Source organism: Ammospiza nelsoni, chromosome 1 (genome assembly GCF_027579445.1).
Source record: "Ammospiza nelsoni isolate bAmmNel1 chromosome 1, bAmmNel1.pri, whole genome shotgun sequence".
Taxonomy (NCBI): domain Eukaryota; kingdom Metazoa; phylum Chordata; class Aves; order Passeriformes; family Passerellidae; genus Ammospiza; species Ammospiza nelsoni.
In genome coordinates this window covers 38,497,852-38,512,164 of record NC_080633.1, presented here as the reverse complement: position 1 = coordinate 38,512,164, position 14,313 = coordinate 38,497,852, and the positions used below count along the sequence as shown (strand labels likewise).

General features: G+C 39.2%; 1 protein-coding gene across 2 annotated transcripts in view; it reads left to right on the top strand.

The window, feature by feature from the left end:
- The window catches only part of ZNF385D (zinc finger protein 385D), a 412,526-nt gene that overhangs the window by 13,237 nt on the left and 384,976 nt on the right, over positions 1 to 14,313 (top strand). The window contains exon 1 of one of the 2 annotated variants that reach the window (XM_059473350.1): positions 1,307 to 1,358. The exons of the other annotated variant lie outside the window; for it this stretch is intronic. The gene's annotated coding sequence lies outside the window, so the exon portion shown is untranslated. Of the gene's footprint in view, positions 1 to 1,306; positions 1,359 to 14,313 lie in introns of those variants that run through there. 2 annotated transcript variants of the gene reach the window in all.

Genomic DNA, 14,313 nt, shown 5'->3' with positions numbered 1-14,313 from the left:
TCTTCACAATTGTAATGAGAGTCCAAATTGTCAGCCCAATGAGCTCCAAATTCCACACTTGCTTAAATAATAGTACTGTAATTTTCATTTATGCTTTCTCTACTTTCTCTTGGTTTTATGCCAATAACTTCAGCAAGATCAAACATTGTAAACTTTCTAGGTGTTACTTTAGAGATAGAACAGAAGATTCTGAGGAAACCACACTCCTAATGATACGCTTCAAACCCAAACTCCAATCACTTGGTGCACAGAGAAGTGCTGGTGATGATTGTCCTCTTTGGGAGCTGCTGTTTTCCTTGATGTTGCTGTGGGAAGAGGTCTTTGTTGTTTTGGGTACATATGAGTTAGAAAACTCTGAAAATTGCTGACAAAAAGGGCGAATCTGATTTAGGACATTCCCACAGATTTTGTAGGGGTAGGGAAGGACTGCATTAGTGCTCATCACTGGCAAATGGTAAGAGCCTTTTTTATTGGGTCATTGTTTCTGACAGCTTCATCCAGCTGCCTTTTCAGTTCTCTCTGGACATGCTGTTACAGAACTTTGAGAAGCAGACTGAAAAGTTGCATGCAGCAAATGAGCAGTACAAGTTCCTTGTTAATGCTACTTTTCCCTTTGGCAAGCTTTTCAACTTCAGAGAGTATATTTTTTCCCCTGCACTTGGAATTAATTTTGCATGCCTTGACAGCCAAATTATTTGCTGTAGGAGTAAACCACCACATCTGTCCCTCACTGAAGCTGAACACTTTGACTGAGCTGGTCCTACCAGCCCACGATAGCATCAAATGGTCCATGGGCGAGAGGAGAATCTTCTGGTAATAGGGAATTGCAATTTGTATGGGCAAATACAAAGCTGAGGTGGAGTTCTACAAATGGGGACAAGTTGCAAATAATTCAGCATTCAGGAAAAAGTGATAACAATCATTGTTCATGCCAGCATGTGGCTGACTTTTAATTAGCTTGGAATTATGCTTTGCTGGTTTAGGTAAAAGACAGTAAAGATTTTGTCAGCTGAAAATTAATAGCTCGAGTTTTTTTTTGCAGAGATTATTACTAAAACCAGCACAATTCCTACTAAAAACTGGAATTCTGTATCATATATATTTTATATATGTTATATCCATATATAAATTAAACATTGATGTATAAGAAGAGAGTGCCTGTTGTGGAAAAGAATGTGCAAAGCTCCATATGAGAGGGGATGCAACATTGCCTGACTCGACCAGTTATAAGTGGTTTTCTGGCAATGAGTGAAGAGCTGAATTTAATGATTTAAACATACAGAGACCTATGGGCAATGTCTGCACAATGGTTATTTGCATTTGAGAAATGGGAACAGATATCCAAGGATTTTACTGAGGTAAGTTAATAGGTTTTTGAGTGTGCAGAAAGCTATATGTACTCTGGGGAAAGGTAGCATGTGACCAAATCTGAATGCACAGGGCTTGAACGTTGTTGGTACTTTGCAAAATTGCTTATCAATAGCTTATTGAGTAAACAATTTACTTTAGCAAGTGTGGAATATTGTTAAGTGATGAAATAAGAAATGTGATAGCAGTGATAAGGAGGGTGATAGCAAAGACTGTGATTAACAAAACAGTAGAATTAGGACAGCAAAACCTCACACACAAAGTTTTATTTCCAGATGAAGATCATTCTACAACTGAGCCTGCACAAGGTGAGTGCAGTATGCTTAAAAATGAGATGTGGAAAAGAAGAAATATCGAAATGGATCAAAAAAGTGAAGAGGACTATAATGTACAGTGGTCAGCAATAATCATCATTCCAGTTCATTCCAGTTGAAAAAAGGATTTGATAAATGTCCTAATCACAGAATGAAACAGCAGAGAGAGACCATTTTAGTTTTCCCTTAATCAAAGCCAGAAAGAAAATGAGAATTCTGAGCTAAAAGTCTTTGAGTATCTCTGCTCTGCCTGTGGAAACTGACAGGTCTCCAAGCAGGAATATGATGATTTGTGAAAAACGAATTCCTATAGTGAAACTATTGCATGTTTGTATATTTATCAAATTTTTAAAACGTGGAGGAAACCAGTGAAGGCAGCTTTTCCACATAAAGTTGGAATCATTAGATTATCAGGATAATTGTATTAGCAACTTGTTTTAGTTTATTTGTAAGAGGACAGAAAACTGTAGAAGACCTGCATCTTTCTATAGACCAATTAACACAGAGCAAGTAGTGAACAAAGAGTGACTATCAATACTCATAAAAAAATATATATCTACTGAACAGTCCAGGCTGAAAGGGAAGTGTTGGGGTGGGGTTTTTTCTTTTGTTTTGTTTTCTTTTTTCCTTTTTATTTTTTCTCTTCTAAGTCTAGAAATGATTTTTGCACAGAGATAGTTGGGCTGCACCTAGAGCTTTGTGTATCTGCCAGAAGATATCACTAAATAAGAATGTCTTTGGAATTATCCTGGCATTTGAGATGTTTCAGAGGAAATTGAACCAGGCACTAGGGGAGCTCTTAGATGTTGATATTGTTGCAAGGAAAGGAAAAGTCTGGGAAGAGGCAGTAGAATACGGTCAGGTTGGATTGTAGCGACTCTTTGGGGCACACCAGGCAGTGCTTGTGTCTAAATCAAAGGATGAAAGGGAAGGATAGCACATGTGGGAAACCAAAGCAAATACAGAGTGCTTTAGATCAAATCCTGAGTGCCAGTGGTTCCAAAACTTTGTGCAAACAGCAATGTTAGCTACACTGTGATAAATGGCAGATCCCTGGCTGACAGTGTGTGACTGCTTACATTACTTGAGAGCCAGACAGAAGCACAGCACTGGGACTGGCAGTGGGATCCTTTATTGCCACTTGCAGTCCATACAGCAGGCAGCACATGGAAGTGATTCATTCCAATCTTTTATGTGTATCTCTTATTTGTGCTTTTCCTGTCACAATTTCCTTCTCCAGGTCATCCCAGGCTTGTTAAATACTTTCAGTACCCTCCTGTATTTTCTTGTTCTACTCCCTGTCTTCTAAGCCATTCGCATCCAGTAATCTTTTCCAGATTCATGGGCAAAATATGTGTCTTCCCAGTCTAATTTTCCCAAAACCTCTTTAGCTGTCCCCAAAAAATTACACCTGGGACAGATACTGAGCAAAAAAAAAAAAAAAAAAAGTCCAAAAAAACCCACCAAAAATCAAACAATCAACCAAAAAGCCCCAGTCAAAGTTTGGCAAGGTTCTAAGCTGGTAATGAGTTTTCCTGATTGGAAGTGATGGCAGCATTGATGTTCAGTTCTACCAGGACTATTACAGTGCTTTGTAATTACATATCTTCACACAGATTATGACTAAAAAATTGCTAGAAGTTTGAAGGACCAAATTACGCCTAGCACTCACACCTCAGATTAATTGGAGACGTTTGAAAAGGCACTGAATAAGATCTAGGGAAAGCAGAAATACAGTTCTGTCTGACACTTGCCACACTTAAGTATGGCAGCCAAGCATAATATGTCTAAGAGAACAAATGCATTTTTTTTTCTCTTCAATGTATTGTTTGTTTGATAGTGTTTGTGGGTTTTGTGGAGATCTTGTGCAATAATAATTTTTTAACAATTCAACTGCTACATTGTGTGATTTCAAAAAGGATGGAGGTACAACAGGTGAACATGCATTGAATTTCCTTTTTTACCCTGTGTATATTTTCTCACAGGGAAATTCAGCATGAGCTTCAATATACCCTATTTTTAGTGTATTTTGGATCTCTGTCTTTAATTTAATTAAATGAATGCATGTATTTATTACACTTGCCTTTTTATTTCAAAACAGTCCAGCCAGGGAGTAGAACAACTGCCTTCTAGAAAGTTCCTACTTTGAGAAGAAAGTTTGTATCCAGAATAACTCTGCCACTTCAGGAAGTTTTTGCTCTGAAACCACTGGACCGGGTTTGCTGGCAGGATTTGGGACCCTGTGGAAGGGAAGCAGTTTGTGAAGAACTGCAGCCTGTGGGAAGGACTGGTGTTGGAGAAGTTCATGAAGGTCTCCTGTAAGATGGAGCCCACCCTGGAGCAGGGCAAGAGTGCGAGGAGTCAGTCCTTCTTTGTGGAGGAAAGATTGGCAGAGATGGTGTGTGATGAATTGACCACAGCTCCCATTTCTTATCCTCCTGTGGTAGAGAAAATGGGGAGTGAAGTTGAGTCTGGGAAGAAGGCTGGGCTGGGTGGAAGGTATTTTAAAATTTGGTTTTACTTCTCATTTTCCTACTCCGATCTGATTGGTAATAAATGAGTTAATTTCCCTGAGCTGAATCTGTTTTGATTATGACAGTAATTGGTAGATTATCTTTCCCTGTCCTTGTCTCGATTCATGAGCCTTCTGATGTATTTTTTTCTCCCCTGTCCAGCTGAGGAGGGAGTGAAGAGCAGCTTTGGTGGGGATCTGGCATCAAGCCAGGGCCAGCCCAGCACAGCTGGGATAATTTACACAAATTTGAGGCAGGTGGGAACACAGTTGAAAAGGGGCATCAGAGTGAGCTTGGCCAGCACTGTGACCACCCCGGCATTAGAAATCTCTTGCAAAGGCTGATTGGAGAAGAGCTGAAAGTGGAGATGAAGAAGCTCTCTCAGGAAGTAAGGTTTTCCTGTTTTTTCTGCTGGTCTAGCAAGATGAAATGGTTCATAGCATGGTCAGAAATGTGCCAGAGAGGGAATGGGAATGTTTGGGACAAAAATGCAGTCTTGGCAGGCACGTTGGACTGATTCAGGCATACAACATCAGTGAAAAATCACTGTCCTCTAGCTGCAAACAGGGCAACAGCATTAGGCAATGTTTATGCCATATTTTCCTTTTCCCATTGCCATATCACCTTCTTTTACTCCCTTGCAATTTAAGCCTTTTGGAGGCATGCCTCAGAGCAATGTGGTGACTGTGTGTGGATATTATATCCTCTATTAGCCACTCTTTCAATCCAGAACATGCCAAGTATTGCACCAGGGCTCTGTATGAAAATGCCTTATGATCACCCAAGTGCTCAAAAGGTGGCAAAGGAATGCCATCTGATACAGAAGGGAGGAAAAATACATGGACCATTTCTGGATGCTGTTATGGAGGGTTAAACTGAAAACATAGTTTTGTTTAGAGTGTCTTGAAAGTGTTCAGGGTAGCATGGCCATTATGGAGGGAAGTCTTAAATAACTGCTGAGAATCTGGAACATCTCTAAGGAGTGAGAAAGGGTAAAGAAGATGTGGTTTTGATCTCTAGAGTAAGTACCAGGAGAAGGTCAAGAGAGTGCATTAGCTAAGGGAAATATCTTGAAAAAGGCAGGGTCATGCAGGAAGGGCATTTAGGAAAACACAGAAATAACTCTTCAGGAGACTGTAATGATGATGAACATTCCTAGAAAACTAAGCACTGTGGAGTGTGATGAGGACAGGAGGACAATTAGAGATCACTGAACTATCACAGCTTTTCTGCAACACTTTACTGTCTAGGAGAAACTTGACCTTTATGATTTATAACCTATTGAACTAACATACAGCCAGTTAGAACTTCAAACATGTTCTACTACAGCTCCATTGCAATTTTATGTTTTACTGTTTACATTCAATTAAGCAACATTTCTATTTTGAAAAACATGCTAAGGCCATTTCTCTGCAATGCAGCTTCCTCCTAATGATACCAGTTCCTGATAACTTGTTTATGTAAAGGCAGAGCATTAATTTTCTTATTTACAGCAAGGAATACTTTTTCCTGCCTTTATACTCTCGATTCCAGCTGGGAGCATATGATGCAGCTCTGACCCAGATTCACCTGCCATCTGGACTACCTTTTAGAGACACCCTTTTTCATTTTTTGTAGCATCAATAAAACTGCTTTAGCTTTGCCCCCCAGTCCATTAAAGAGGTTCTTGGATATAACTGCACAGATTAAAGCAGAACACAGCTGATGTGTGTGACAGAAACAGCTGCTGCTTACAAGTACTCAGCCCTGTCACCTCCAGTTCCCATTCAGTCTCACAAGTAACAAGTTCTCTTCATTAGGACGAAGTGGAGCTGTGTTTGCAGAGATCCTGGTCTAAGTGACTTCACTGCTCTCATGCTCCAGGCTAACACAGGCTATTTAGCCAGGCTGTGAATGCCCTGGGGAGGACCAAGACCTCATTTCTGGTTTTGGCCTCAGAAGTTCAGGGAGCAGGCTAATGGAAGGTGTCAGTGTTCAAGCAAATCTGGAAATCTCACATGATTTGAGGTATCAGAGCAAAACTAGTTAGCTGCATTTCAGTATCACATCTGATGAAAAAGACTGTTCAGCACAAGGTAAAGAAAGAGCTCTCCTACTGCTGGAATATTTTGAATGAAGAAGTTTCCTAAAGGAATGTTTCTTGGCTATGCGTTTTCGTGTTGCCACAGATAATCAAAGATCTGGAACGTTACTTTTGCCAACAGACCCTTTCTAGCTTATCAAGCCTCAAACTGTTGATGACTGCTAAAGCTGGTCTGTGAAAATTTGGAAAATACACCTCTTGATTCTTACCTCCCATGGGGTTCCTTGTTGTTGTTATAACCATTTCCTAGCTCATGAAACACAATGTAATTGCATAACAGTGAGGAACAGAAACTAATTGATTGCTTAATGATGGTCAGCAGTGTGATGTGCATTGGAAAACTGGCATATGGTAGTATGCTGATTTTAAAGAAGCTTGTAAGAAAAGGAAAAGCCTTTTACAGATATCTGATATTTAACCTGTGTCACTGAACGTCAGCACAGATCACTTATACTAATTTTGCAGGATTTTTTTGAATGCCTCTCAGATATGTATGCATTTATGTGACTTTTTAAGTCAAATTATCCTTCTAAAATTTAAATGAACATGTGGCAACTGTCTGGTTTTTAGAAAAAAATAGCATATAGGTTTACTATTCTGAGTTATCAGAAAGCCAACACCTTTGGGTAAAAACTAGGTAACATTTTGAATTCAAGATCAAGTGTTTTCCTTACAGTGTCTGTAATTCAAGAATCGCTTGCTTTAATTTATTTTTTCTTTTCCCTGAGTCCTTCAAAATAATAAATTTAACGACTACAATAATCTCTGTGTGGAAAAGCTTGAAAAATGCATTGCACTATTTTAGATTGTTTGACCTAATTTAGAGAACTAAGGACTTCAGCCTTTTGGATTAAATTCAATCAGAATTTGACATCTACCAAGCATTGTGCCAATTGTTATCTGTAAATATGAAACACCTATGAGCTAGAGTGAGGTCATTGAAGAGAAACCAAAGAATTACAGGTCCAATTCACTGTCAATTAAAACATGATTTGAATTTTAAAGTAAATCTCCTGACATTAGCAATTGCCAGGGCTTTTCAGAGTCATGAGGCAGAAATCACTATTGTATGCCTTCGTGTTGTAAATGATGAGATTCACACATTTGTGTCACAGTCTAGCTGAGAGAAAAACAAAGCTGAGACCATCTGAAATGAAATCATGTTGTGATTTGTGCCAGATGGGTGCCTGAAGTAATTACAATGTCAGTGCTTCCTAAGTAGGGTAACGATATGGACCTAATTCTGGTCAGTCTGGAGAAATCTGTTGTGATGAACTTTCAACTCTATTTAGCTCAGACATATGTTGAAAGATAACCTAATGGGATGTTACTGCAATCTGCTGCTTCTTACCAAGGCTTTTGAATACACTGCTGCCATAATTGTGCCAGTGATGGTTTGTACAAGTATTGAGACAAATAGGCTAAGGCCTATTGTTTTATACTTGGTGTGAAATCTAGAGAAATAATCTGTCACTTGGGTATTGTGGTATGTTATATGCAAAACAGTCGAGACTTGGGAGCCTTTGAATTTAATTTTTTATCAGTTTGGAAAAACCTCTGATCATGCATTTGGGTGTTGCAGGGGAAGCAAAAAGAAAGAATATAATAGTTAAAAGTATCAAGTGCTTTCCTTCCCCTTCCCCAGGATCAGCTTAACCCAAACACCTATTCTAACCCCTCCATAGTCTTGGTTTCCCTTATTTTCACTTCAGATTAGGTTCAGTGTTCCCCACTGCCTTTGGGGAGGTGAAGTGCAAGAGGGGAGGTCACGTCCCATAATTGCATATTTTTGCTCCTCTTAATTTTTCTGTTTTTCCCACAGTTCTCTTCCTGTCCTGCTCTAGAGAAGGGCCCACAGGCCAAAGAAGTGCCTTTGGGGGTGCAGCTGCCCTGGCATGGGTTCCCCACAGCTGCAGTCCCTTGGGGGTGTTGCTGCTCAGCGTGGCTCAGCCATGGTGCAGTCCCTCCTGCCCAGAGCCTGTTCCCAGTGACATTTCCAGGACTCTGTGTCCTGCTCTTGTGGCTGAAACGGGCACTCTTAAATCTCTTTTAAACCTGCCCGAGGTTTTTCGGGATGATGGGCTGTTTATGCTGGCTTCAGAGGCACCTGAAAACAGGGCACCTCTGCAACCCTCTTCTACCAAATCCCTGCTGTTGATGCCCAGTATGCAGCTGTAGTGCAGATTTTCCCAATCTTGTTTTAAAGTTTTAATCTGCAAAAGACAGTGCACAGGAGATGTGAACCTGCAACACTGCATTTTGTAAGGAATTGGAGGAAATGGTTAACTTCAAGGCAGGGCTGTTTGATGAATAGCAGATAAATAAAGAGGACTTGGTAAAGAATCATTTCTTAAATCCCAGTTGTGTGTCATAGTCCTTGTGTTTTATTGACATCAGTGTCATCTTTCACCCTTTAATAATGAGACAGCTGTATTTCCTCATGGACTCCTTTAGGATGACTTCTGACAGGTAAGCAGACTGCTCATTTATCTTAAACCTCAGCATGCTTCATGCTCTTCTTCTTCTCTTGCTGCATTTTAATATATTTGCTGAAACAGCCTTAGCTTACTGGCATGAAATAATTTTTCAGTAGGCTGAGGCAACAAAAGCCTGAGCACCTGGGAGTGGGTGCTCTCACACCACTGGCACCTGATGGTCTCTGTAACCTGGGATTTCAGCAAGGGTATGTGTCCAGTTTGCTGACCCAGGATACGCAGCTCATTCTTTGTTTCCCTCCTAAATCTCTACAGAAGTGTCACAGGCATGTCATCTAAAGAGCTTCAGGCTCAGCTGGCTGATGCTGGGATTCTCTGTGTGGCCTCAGTAGTGTTGGTTCTGAAGTGCAATGCCCTTCTGAGGGAACCCTTCATGAGTGCTAACGCTTCATGTGGGTTTGAAATGCTTTTGGAGTTTGTTTTCTAATTGGTCATCATCTAAAGCTTTACTTTAAAGAGGGAAACTGGGATTTGAGTGTCTGTTCGAATCTGGCACACCAAGTCGAATGCTTCTAGATGGCAGGTCCTGTGACCAATATATCCTATTCATTGGAACAGAGCAGTCTATTTTAGAAATTGTCCAAGGCCTATTTTATTCAAAATGATCTATCACGCTGGCTTTACATAAGCTGAAGAAAATATCTTTTGCAAAGCTGACTGAAAGTCAGTAGACCAATTTGTGTAAAAAGAGTTCGGTGTTTCAATTTAAAATTATATTGAGGATGGAGGAGAAAAGGAGAGACCTTTTTGTGCTGAAAGTTAAGATGAGGACAAAAATAATTCTGGCATAATGGTCTCACCATGGAAAATGGGATTTCATTAAAATCAACCTTCAGCTGAATCTATCAGAACTGTCAGTCACAAGAAGAGGTTGTTAGGCATGTAATTCCATGGAAAGATTCTGGGTCCACAGCCTGCCTGTTTATATCTTCCATGATACTTATACCTCCACATTTTTTGATTTGAGAAATATGAGAATAGTTTATTTAGTCAGAAATGCCAAAACATTGAATTTCTGAATTAAGATTTATGGAGAGGGGAATGTGCTGCCTTGTTCTGAAATCTGTGAAGACTTTAGATTGTTATCTGTGAGTTTATATTGTTTTATGACTTGCAACTCATCTCTAGTGTTGTTGAGTTTGATTTCAGAGGTGATACCTATGAGTGATGTTGAACATGGCTTAGTATTTAAGTGTTTTGTGACTTTGGCAAGACATTTGCTCTGATGAGTCTAGGAGATTAGGTGCACATATAATCCCAAGAGTTTCTCAGATGGGCAGAGAGAAACCTTTTGAAATTCAACAAAGGTGAGTGAAGAGTTCTGCATCTGGGGAAGAATAATCCACCAGGTCAGCCTCCAGTAAAAGCTAGGGGCTGACCTGGTTGGAAAGCAGGTCTGCTGAGAGGGATCTGGGGGTCCTGGAGGACAACAAGCTGTTGATGGGCCAGCAGTGTGCCCTGGGTGCCAAGAAGCCCAAGGGAATCCTGGCGTGCATTACGAAGAGCATTGCCAGCAGGTCAAGGGAGGTGATCTTGCTCAGCTAACGAGTCTGTGAGGCCACATCTGGATGCTGTGTTCACTTTTGGGCTACTCAGTACAAGAGAGACCTGGAGCTCCTGGGGCAAGGGGCTGTGATGTGGAGGGGTTGTTTAGGAGCACCTCTCTTGGGGAAGTCTGAGCTGGGCCTGTTTGACCTGGAGAGGGCTGAGAGGGGCCCCATCAGTGTATGGGTCTGAAGGGAGAGCTCCAAGAGGATAGAGCCAGGATCTTAGTGGTGCCAAGAACAGGAGAAGAGGGAACAGGCAGAAAATGAGAAACAGAAGGGTTCCACCTGGACATGTGGAAGAACTTCTTTATTATGAGAGTGATGGAGCTCTGAAACAGATTTGTCAGAGAGTTTTTGGAGTCTTCCTCAATGGAGATATTGAGGAATCATCTGGACACATTCCTGTGCAATGTGCTGTAGGCTGACGCTGCTTGAGGAGGGAGGTTGGACCAGATGACCCTCTGTGGTCCTTTCCAACCTTATCCATTCTGTGGTTCTGTGATCTTCAGGAAATTAATTACGAATAACTGCCAAAACACGCATATCTATTATTGAAGTTGTATTTATTCTAAGATAATATTTTAAAAAGAAAATTATCTCTCATAGTAATTGAATCAAAGGACTTTATGGCACTAATTAAAATGGGAGAGATCTTAATTATAGTATTAAAGTAATGTATAATAATTCTTTTTGCTGTTTTACTACTCTTTCTAAATTGCTGGCTATGTTAATAATTTCTTTGAGTGAAGTGTTAATGAGTTAGTGATTCCTACATAGAGGGAGAAAAATTACTAACTCTACATGTTTTTATTTTCTGTGAGGGGTATTTGACATCCTTGATAGACACAAATAGATTGGATTTGCCACTTAACCATTTGATTTTATGTGACATGCTATCAAACTTGTTCTGGCTGAATGTAGCATAATTTCCACAGAAGGTGGTGGTACATTTTGGATTTAGCTTTGAGGGCTTAGGGACTGGGTGCATTTCACTGATTTATTTTAGTCCACATATTCAAGCCATTAGAAAGCTAAGGCTCTCAAATTTATCTCTGTGTGATCTGAGGAGACAAAGTACCTCACCAGTCTAAGCATAGCTCTCAACAAACAAAGGCTCTTTATTTGGAAGAGTAACATGACCAGAACATGTACTGTGGTTTCAAGAAACAAGCTAGTATGAGTAGTTGGTTTTGGTTTGTTTATTTATTTTCTTTCCCAAGCTATGGGACTCTGGCTGATATTTAAATTCCCACTCAAACCTTTCTTTGACTCTATGATATGGCTATATGCTCACATGATATATCATAGGCTACTTGGTCTTCAAATAAGACACATCATTTCTTCCAAGAAATTTCCTAGCTCTTCCCTAACATCTGCAAAAGCTGTTGTTTTCCTAGCTGTTCCTCCTGCTCCTTAACATCTGTAAACTCACCCTAAGGTGAAAACTTTCTTTGGACTAAGAGCTGTAAGATCTCTTACATTTGCAGTGTTGTATGGACTCATTTGGAAATTCTACATGTCAAAATTTCAACATTCAGTGTGCTTTATTCAGCATATTGAGTGCTGTTGGAGTGGGTAAAGTCTATATATACCAGACTGAACTTACACAGGCAATGAGTGATGGACAAAATAACTCAGAAAAGGAGCATTTTCCTTGAGAAAAAAAGCCTCAAGTAGTCTTGTCTTTCAAGAAAAGTGCAAAAAATCCTTTAAAAATTAACATCGGTGCTAAAAGAAAAATCTCATTAGATACTAAGTGCAGTGAAGACATTGGTGTTATGGCAGAATACTGTTTTGAGTATCACCCCCTAACTCTCAGCTGTTCTCTAGGTGCTAAGTATTTATTCCTCATGCTTGGGAAACATGACTTACTGCTTCTAGCCTTGCCAAAAGCTTTTTCTGCTCTAAAGGTATCTAGCTCCCCTTTTCTAAAACTTGTCTAATTGTTCTGGAACAAAGTCAATTACATAAACCCAGTGTTTTCAATTTGGTACTTAGATTAATGTTTTCTGGAGCTTTTCAAGTCCAATAAAGGTTGTGAGCGTCAAAAAGCTTTTATTTCCTCCAATATCTCTTAATCTGCTGATACAAGAAAAAAGATACTGTCTCTGCAAATGCTACTTCAGCTATTCTAACACACTCTTATTTCTTGCCCTTGTCTCACCTGGTCAGTAGTTGGAGGTTGTAAAGATTTTTGAAGGTTGTAAAGACAGATGCGTTAGGGAGGGATTAATTTCATCTCCTCTTGATGCAGCTAAGCTTCAGCCTGGAGGTCAGAGTAGCCAGCTAGGCTCCCTCTGTGGGAGAGGGAAGCAGGGACAAGCAAAGGAAAATTACATTCCTTTATTACTTATTTCTCTTGTAGGAAAACAGGAACAACATGGGGAAAAATCCCAAAACGTCGAAACTGTCAGAGTCCACTTAGTTTCTCTTCCACCTTTTCACTTCAAAAATGCCTGATTCTGCAGCAGGGTTTATGCTCAGATCTCCAGAATAGAGTCAGGACCCGATGGCTTTCCAAAACCCAAGCAGGGAAAAGGCCTATTCATCTCCAAGATATGGTTCACAGGAGTAAATTTAAGTATAGGGGAGAGGAGACTAGGAAACTAATTACTCTCAGGGATTTAGGATTAGGATGCTGGTATTTGGTAATCAGAACAAAATGCCATTTAAAATAGCAATTTTACTGTCTGACTTTTTAATACTCTATTGTAGTGGACTTTACATACCAATATGTTTGCATTATGTGGCTGACATACAATTTTCAATGAAAAATGCTGCAATTAACCTCCCATTATTAATCTTTTGAGCCTTTTTTTTTATTTTTTTCCAAAAGTGAATTACACTTGAATTTCTATACTGGACTATTCTAACTAATTTCATCTTGGTCTGACTTCTGAATGTGGTAGTTCTCATTTTTTCTCTCTCTTAAAAAAAAAAAAAAACAAAACAAGATACAGACAAAAAATCCAAGCTTTTCATACCAATATTTAAATGAAGTTCAGACAGCTGTTACACATCTTGTATTATTGTTGTAGACATATTTTTTCAAATGCAGTACTCCAGGGTATCTCCAGTGGTTCCAATGGCAAGTAAGTGAATTAAAGCTGTGTTTTAATGGACTTCAGAGGGACTTATTCACTCTTCCCTGCATATGATTTTTTACCTGGAGCCTCAAGAAGACACCTGAAGAGATTAAAATGTGAATAAATTAATTTTAAAAGAGACCGTACTAAAATATGTGTTTAAATTTACTAATAGTTGTTGAAATTTCTGTACTGCTTATTAGCATCTGTTTGTGAATGCTGGGCATTTAAGCTGTAAGCTGTTTTGAAAAAATAAAAGCGCCTTTTTTGCTGGTTATTGTTGGAATGTACTTCCTTGTAATACAAAACAAAAATTAAAGATACAGTAGGTAAATACTACCACAAAAGGAGAGAAAGAAAGGCAAGCACTTAATCAAATGTTCTTTTGGAAATGCCACAAACATTTGAGATATTTTAGTTATAAATAATTCAATTTATAGCCTTGCTTTCTTACTAATACAATTGATCCATAAAATAGCAGCAAGGGGTCATGGCAATTATAGCTCTTTTTAATGAGTAAAAGTTAAAAGTTCTGAGTGTCATAAAACTGTTGTATCTTTTCTAAACAGTAAGCTATTCTGTATAGAGACATATTGTTTTTGATACCTTTAAGTTCATGCAGTTTTCAAATAAAGAACTTAAATGTTTTGGCCTCCAAATGCACATTCTATCTGTGTATGTCCTGTGCCATTATTACATAGTATAAACCTTATTAATGGTATGATTTGATCTGCAAATTGAGTCACAAACAAAAGTCTGTGAAATTTATGGACAAAATGGCAAATTTTCTTTTTTCCTTGGTAAGAAGTAGAAAAAAAGTTACCTGATGAATTTGTGTATATACTTAGCTGATCAGCTTTAAAGGACTTCTGAGATTTTATTTGGCCAGAATTATTGTATTTTGAAA